Source organism: Entelurus aequoreus, linkage group LG01 (assembly GCF_033978785.1).
Source record: "Entelurus aequoreus isolate RoL-2023_Sb linkage group LG01, RoL_Eaeq_v1.1, whole genome shotgun sequence".
NCBI lineage: Eukaryota > Metazoa > Chordata > Actinopteri > Syngnathiformes > Syngnathidae > Entelurus > Entelurus aequoreus.
The window spans coordinates 27,315,055-27,323,511 of NC_084731.1; the positions used below are offsets into that span (position 1 = coordinate 27,315,055).

General features: G+C 39.5%; 1 protein-coding gene across 4 annotated transcripts in view; it reads right to left on the minus strand.

The window, feature by feature from the left end:
- cdh4 (cadherin 4, type 1, R-cadherin (retinal)) overlaps positions 1 to 8,457 on the minus strand; it is a 620,224-nt gene that overhangs the window by 305,692 nt on the left and 306,075 nt on the right. The window lies entirely within an intron of this gene.

The following is an 8,457-nucleotide window of genomic DNA, read 5'->3' on the forward strand; positions in this document are numbered from 1 at the left end:
CGGTTTATTATTGAAGCTGGATCAAATTTGTTTCGCAAAATATTAATTTTATTATCGCATGTCTATAATTTTCGCTGGGTCAAACTCGTTTCGCAAAATATTTAGCATATGTCTAGAACTTCCACCGGGTCAAATTCGTTACGTCACGAGTGACGCATCTGTCCTCATTTTCAAAATGGAGGAAGCTGCTTTCAGTAGTTTACAATCACACAAAGGAAAAAAGATAAAGAGCTTTTCAGTAGGATTTAAGGTCCAAGCTATTGAATACCGGTACAGTATGCTAAAGAGAACAGTAAGCAGCTATGTTTTATTAATATACCGTAGCTGCATGTGTGAAATACTGTATAAGTCATTAAATGACTCCCGCCTCCTGGTGGTAGAGGGCGCTGCCGCGCTAGTGATCCTTCTTGCGACTTCCGGTACTGCAGAAGAAGTGAACACACGCAGCAAGAGATTTTTTTTTTTCCTCTGCCTGAACTTTTAACATGGAGGATTACATACCGGTATCTAAAATAAAACAGTTTTCTAAACTGGACTTTCAATCGAAGCAGGAGGTAATAATTAAAGGAATATCTCCATCGAAACAGAGACTTTTAAAACTGAAGAAAGAAAATAAGGAAGACTTCTATAAACAAGTTATCGATGCTTTTGGTCAGAAGGAGCTGCAAATGGACTCCATTTATAAGTACAGGTAAGACCATAATAACGTTTTTTTTAATTAAATGTGCTTTTCATGATGGTATGCTTACATCACACTCAAAGCGCACGCCTAAATTTTATGGATTCCTTTTGGTAAACGCCGGAGTGAGAAGAGGTTATAAAATAATTACCGCATGCACGGCCATCCCGCCGGTTTCCGGTAAACGCAGGAGTGACAAGAGGTTTTAAATTAATTAACGCCCCTGCGGCTATTCAAGGAAATACGGTAAATCACGTTTACATTTTTAAACTTATAAACAAATCTTTTTTAGTAAATAAAACAATGACATTTTCCCGTTTGTTTTAAATGAAATGAACCACTTGTTTACAATAAATAAACCATTAGTCTCCTCCTACCTCCTTCCGCTTCCAAGGGCGCTAAGTTTGCTCAGCTAGTTAGCCTAGCTTCCACACACAGCTCGTAGTGACTCTCTTTAAATATGACATATAAACAACACAAACACGAGGCACAATAAAATAACCTCTCACAAATGTTCACACAGAATATGAGAAATTCATCTTTGTCAGCATGTTTTACCAGTCCTGGAGTAACGTGAGTATGCTTTTGTCAGATGGAACGGCGGCAGGAAGTCAAGTATCAGCATTAAAGGAAGTAAAAAAATAAGAGTGGGCTCTTCAAAATAAAGGCACAAAAAAAACGTAACATGACAGAACTGCATTTTTCTCATGAACAAAATTTGCTGCCATTTACACGCGGGATGAGTTTGCTAAGTATAAAAATGAGCCGACATTTTTCAATGAAAGAAACTGCTGTCCTAAATGTGTCCACTAGATGTCGCAATAGAAATTCATTGTAACTATGTAGATTTGCTACATACAGTTGCGGTCAAAAGTTGATATACACTTGTAAAGAACATAATGTCATGGCTGTCTTGAGTTTCCAATCATTTCTACAACTCTTATTTTTTTGTGATTGATTGATTGATTGAGACTTTTATTAGTAGGTTGCACAGTGAAGTACATATTCCGTACAATTGACCACTAAATGGTAACACCCGAATAAGTTTTTCAACTTGTTTAAGTCGGGGTCCACTTAAATTGATTCATGATACAGATATATACTATCATATATACTATCATCATAATACAGTCATCACACAAGATAATCACATTGAATTATTTACATTATTTACAATCAGGGGTGTGGAGGGGGTGGGGGGGGGGTAGGATATGGACAGCAAGTAGTGGACATAGAGAGAGAGAGAGAGAGAGAGAGAGAGAGAGAGAGAGAGAGAGAGAGAGAGAGAGAGAGAGAGAGAGAGAGAGAGAGATCAGAAGGCATAAGAAAAAGTATCTGCATTTGATTGTTTACATTTGATTATTAGCAATCCGGGGAGGGTGTTAGTTTAGGGTTGTAGCTGCCTGGAGGTGAACTTTTATTGCGGTTTTGAAGGATAGAGTGATTGGAGCACATACTTGTTGGTCACAAAAAACATTCATGAAGTTTGGTTCTTTTATGAATTTATTATGGGTCTACTGAAAATGTGACCAAATCTGCTGGGTCAAAAGTATACATACAGTCCCTTGGCAAGTTTCACTGCAATAAAGCACTTTTGGTAGCCATCCACAAGCTTCTGGTTGAATTTTTGATCACTCCTCTTGACAAAATTGGTGCAATTCAGCTAAATGTGTTGGTTTTCTGACATGGGCTTGTTTCTTCAGCATTGTCCACACGTTTAAGTCAGGACTTTGGGAAGGCCATTGTAAAACCTTAATTCTAGCCTGATTTAGCCATTCCTTTACCACTTTTGACGTGTGTGTGGGGTCATTGTCCTGTTGGAACACCCAACTGCGCCCAAGACCAGACCTCCGGGCTGATGATTTTAGGTTGTCCTGAAGAATTTGGAGGTAATCCTCTTTTTTCATTGTCCCATTTACTCTCTGTAAAGCACCAGTTCCATTGGCAGCTAATCAGGCCCAGAGCATAATACTACCACCACCATGCTTGACGGTATGGATGGTGTTCCTGGGATAAAAGACCTCACCTTTTCCCTTCCAAACATATTGCTGGGTATTGTGGCAAAACAGCTAAATTTTTGTTTCATCTGACCACAGAACTTTCCTCCAGAAGGTCTTATCTTTGTCCATGTGATGTCAGATGAAACAAAAATTGAGCTGTCTGCACCAATTTTGTCAAGAGGAGTGGTCAAAAATTCAACCAGAAGCTTGCCAGAAGCTTGTGGATGGCTACCAAAAGCGCCTTATTGCAGTGAAACTTGCCAAGGGACATGTAACCAAATATGAACATTGCTGTATGTATACTTTTGACCCAGCAGATTTGGACACATTTTCAGTAGAGCCATAATAAATTCATAAAAGAACCAAACTTCATGAAGGATTTTTGTGACAAACAAGTATGTGCTCCAATTAATCTATCACAAAACAATAAGAGCTTTAGAAATTATTGTAAACTCAATACAGCCATGACATTATGTCCTTTACAAGTGTATGTAAACGTTTGACCACGACTCCATGTAAAAAAAAATAGATGTACGTACATCAGTCGAGGAAAATGAGAAAACAACATAAATAACATCCTGTAATTTGATTTTTATATTCTTTTTTTATCTTGATAGATTGAAAATGAACACCAAGTACGGTATCACATAATTTATTCAGAAAGTATAAGTAACAACAAATAAAGGTAGAATACTGTTAACCACAACATGTAAGTGTAAAAAAAAAACCAACAACATTATGATTTGTACATTTTCAGAATGTGCTTGTTGTATTTTTAACAAAGAAAACACATCTGAAGTTGTCTTTATTTTTAAGTTATCGTGGCATGATTTTACCAGTCCGGCCCACTTGGGAGTATATTTTTTCCCCATGTGGCCCCCGGTCTAAATTGAGTTTGACACCCCTGGTCTAGACTGAATTAAAAACATTAATTTCAGACGGAGAAGCCAGAGATATACATTTAATAAAGGAATGGAGACGCATATGTTTCCCCAGCCACTCAACAGTGCGTGCATTTTTGGGCAACACATCTGTATAATGGTTATATTGGGAACAGCATGAACAAAGTATTCGAATGTATGTAGAATTTTATTATCGAATAGAATATATTCTCTATCACTATATCACACCATCTCAAAGAAGGACTAATATTCTACACAAAAGAGGTCCAATAAAATAGGGTTGTACGGGAATACACCTCATCCGTAAACGTGGATGCATATGCAAAAGTGCAATATATTTATCTGTACAGTAAATATATTTATATCTGCACCTTATTGCTCTTTTATCCTGCACTACAACGAGCTAATGCAACACAATTGTGTTCTTATTTGTACTGTAAAATTCTAATTTGAATGACATTAAAGGAGGTCAAAGTCTAAGTCTAAGTCTAACTTAAAGGTGCAGTTTTGCATTTTTCCAAGCAACAAATATAACACAAACACCACTGGATAGCTTATGTTAGCATTAGTGGTGTAAAGGAACACATCGGATTGACAATGTTTTTCACGATTACAAAATGTATGTAATAAAAACGTTCACCGGCTCAGAATATCATCATCGCTGGAAGACTGGAGGAATAGCTAATGTTGCGTCGACCAGCTCTTCCTCCCAGAGAATCTAAGTTACTGGTCAATCCCAAGTTCTTTCGATGACATATATGCTGAGTAAGAAGGACCATCAAGACAGAATAGGAATATTATCAAGTTTTACTGAAATTTCAGGAGATCAGCCCACACCAATATATTCATATCGGCTACTCTAGTTGATCTCCCATTCAAACGGAAATAACTACTCTTTAAAGAAGAAAGCAGCCCCCACCCCTCCCCAAGAAAAGGGATGCCTCTCCCTCTCGCAACACTGATAAGGCAAGAAGGGGGGGGGGGGGGGGGGGTATTCACATTCCAATGTCTAAGACACTAAGCCAGTGGTTCTTAACCTTGTTGGAGGTACCGAACCCCACCAGTTTCATATGCGCATTCACCAAACCCTTCTTTAGTGAAAAATAAAATGTTGTTTTTTTTCAAATTCTAGACAAAGTTATATGTTTTGGGTAACACTTTAGTATGGGGAACATATTCTAAGTAACACAGACTTAATTTAGAGTTATTTGGTTAGGGTTAGAGGGTTAGAGCCAGGGTTAGAGGGTTAGGGTTATAATAAGGCCATGCCGAATAAGGCATAAATAAGTACTTAATGACTAGTTAAGAGCCAATATGTTTCTAATTTGCATGTTAATAAGCAACTAATTAATGGTGAATATGTTCTCCATACTAAAGTGTTACCTTGTTTTATTACTGGTGCATAAAATGAACCGTGCATGAACATCACCTTGTTCAATGAACAAAACCAACACAGTGCATAAACTCACAACAATTTACACACCTACAAATCAGTGTGACTTCTGCTGTATCCGTAATACGCCGATAGGGAGAAGTTTTTATTTACACGATGAGTCGGGTGTGTTTTGACCTCCGCCGAACCCCTGAGCCCGACTCACCGAACCCCTAGGGTTCCATCGAACCCAGGTTAAGAACCACTGCACTAAACAGACCTATGAAGACAAAGAGAAACTGGTAGAATATACAAATGAAAAGTACTAGCTGCTCTAAACATGGCTATGAATAAAGAAAGAACTCTTAAACATATATGCATTCTCCACACTAAACATGCAACACACCAAGCAGTAGTAGTCAAGAAGCCATGTTAACCGCTAAGCTATCTTGAATGTAAAGAATGAAAGAAAAACGAATGAATGAAGAAGTGCTTAGTGCAGTTAACAAAAGTGTACCAGGAATCGCGTTACAGCAGAATTATGTTATATTAAATTCCTGGAAGAAGTTCTTTGTCCACACAGACGATGGCCCTCAGCACTGAAGGATGCCTGCTGCACAACCTGACGCTCCAATGTTCCACTGAAAAAAAAATGCCCTGAACATGACAGTGCCGTCTCCACTTCGGCCTCTGTTAAAGCATCTCAAGAGAGATCTCCTTGCCATGCAAGTAATGTTATTGGCGCCATCAGGACTTTCAAGGTTATATTTCTCCCCATCAGAAACACATTTTTGTTTTTTTATCTGCCTTTCAACGTGTCATGTTTGGCGCTCTCTCGAAAAAGTCCAAACGTGCAATTAGTAGGCTGTAATGAGAGAAGCAAATTCAAAGGAGCAGCATGTTACATAGAAATCTTTCATAAAAAAAAGCACATTAATTGGAAGAAAGTTATTGAGTTTACATACATTTGGGGAGAATCGTGCTCAATGCGCTGTTGGTGGTGCGGGTGTCTCGAGTGGCGGCCAATAAAAATTAGATAAGTGCATCGCGAGGCAGCGCTGTCCATACAAATATCTAACTATACTTGTTCAGTAGCAAGAAAAAGCATGCACCGACGAGCCAGGAAGTTCTAGGTCAACTAAAAACACTTTTTTATAACAGATGTGCAATCAGCTAATCAGTAACTGAAAGAAAGTGAGGTAAATTACTTTAATTACAGACAATATTATAAGGCGCACTGCCGATGAGCGGGTTTATTTTCATACAAAAGGGGCATTAAAGGGGTCGTATAAAGATCTGTGATTTAAAACACTTCCTTGTGGTCTACATAACATGTAATGTTGGTTCTTTGGTCGAAACGTTGCATGGATTATGTTTTACAGACCGCTTTCAAGGCACTTTCGGACCGTTCCTTGAGGATATACCCTTTTGTAGGCGGTTTTATTTACCTGGCTGCACTTAGGCCCCTTCTACACTAAGGTTGTTCAGGGTAAACCTTATCCGACACAATGGTCGTTTAAGACCCCCCCCCTCTCCTCCGTCCTCCGGCGCAACGCAACCTAGTACGCATGCGCGGAAAATTTGCACGTCATAGTCCCCTCCAGTGTTGCTTTGTGTGCAAGTTCTAAAAATAAATGTAACTTATCTGAACAATATCCAGTATTGTGGTATTTCAATTAACTGGAATCCAGTGTGCTGTGGGGCCCTATTGTAGTGAATCACACCTGAGGCATCATAAATTAATCACATCTTTAATGGACACGTGAAAGTAAATGTGATAAAGAACATTTTACATCAATCAAACTAGGGATCTAGATATCTGGTCAGGTCACTCCTCACTCTTTTGCCTTCACCTTCATTGTCCATTCGTTTTTGGTGACTTTATATACTCTGGAACTAGACGTTGAGTCCGCGACATACATGGCGGACAATAACTGATACAGTCTGCTTTGCCAGTCCAAATGCATTCGCCGTTTTCCGTAGTCGTCCCCCACCGGCCAGGTAATACAACGCACACGCTACCTACTCAGTGGCCTACTGGTTGGAGTGTCCGCCCTAAGATCGGTAGGTTGTGAGTTCAAACCCCGGCCGAGTCATACCAAAGACTATAAAAATGGGACCCATTGCCTCTCTGCTTGACACTCAGCATCATGGGGTTGGATATGGGGGTTAAATCACCAAAAATTATTCCCGGGCGCGGCCACCCCTCACCTCCCAGGGGGTGATCAAGGGTGATGGGTCAAATGCAGAGAATCATTTTGCCACACCTCGTGTGTGTGTGACAATCAATGGTACTTTTAACACGCTACCTTTTTTATCACATCCACGGGAGCCTGCATTGTCGTTGTCTCTCCTCCGACAAATGGACAAAGTTTTTCGGTAAGTGGAATCACAGCTGACCTGGACATTCAAAAGTTATCTTGCCGTCTGAGATGTGTTGTATCCTAAATAGCTGCAATCCTTATCTTAATGTATTCATGTGTGATTTCCACAAGTGTCTGTACATGTAGAAGAAGGAGAAACATGGGCATGTCTGGATGACTCGCCTCCATCTTTCCAGTGGTTAGCTCCGATTGTTATGAAGCTGGCTATGGCGCTGTCTTTCTGACTTCACTTCCTCCCCGAACTCAGTTTGTAAACGATCAATGAGTCCATACAAAGCTAAGAGCCAGAGATTCAAGAAATATACGGCGCACTTATCCATGTAAAAAATTATCCAAGAAGGGGAACCTTAAACAATGGTTTAGTGTGGCTGACACGGTGCTTAGGCTAAATAACTATTCGTTTAATGAGTTATCCGGCTTAATGTAGACAGGGCCTTAGACAGCGTCTTCTCCTCATCATCGTTGTTGTACCAGTAGTTTTTAGCGCTTCCACAGTGAGTCTACTGACAGATATAAGTTAGAACTGTATGCTACTTTGTATTAGAATTGGCAACAGCGGCAGATGAATGCCTTACAAGAGGATAGAGAAAAAGAAGGCGCTCATTGACTATGGTGTGGACTACCAATTTTCGGTACTTATGCAGATCTCAAATACATAACAGCAGAAACCAATAGGTAAGAGAGTTGGTTTTGCATAATAGAACGAAATAAAAGGCCAGATATCTCCGAATAGGTGCCATGTTGGGCTTCTTATAAACACACCATATTAATACCTGTATGTTGAAGCACAGTACATCTGACTACGGTAGTCGTAACGCTTTGACAATCCATCAAGCGATGCGGCTTCATAGCTTACCAAAGTCGTTCTGAAACATTTTGACCGATTTTTCAGCGCTGTGTGTAATGTTCTATATTCTCAATGAAACATCACAGTGTGGCATCAACCTGCAATCCACACATATCTCTTATGTGTGACTGTCATCTACTGTTCACACACATCATTACAGCATGTACTATATGAAATTACTTTGAGGTCGGTAAGCACAACCAGAATTAATGCATTTATTAGGCACATCAGGTTCTAAGGCACAGTGTTAATTTTTGAGAAAATAAATGATTT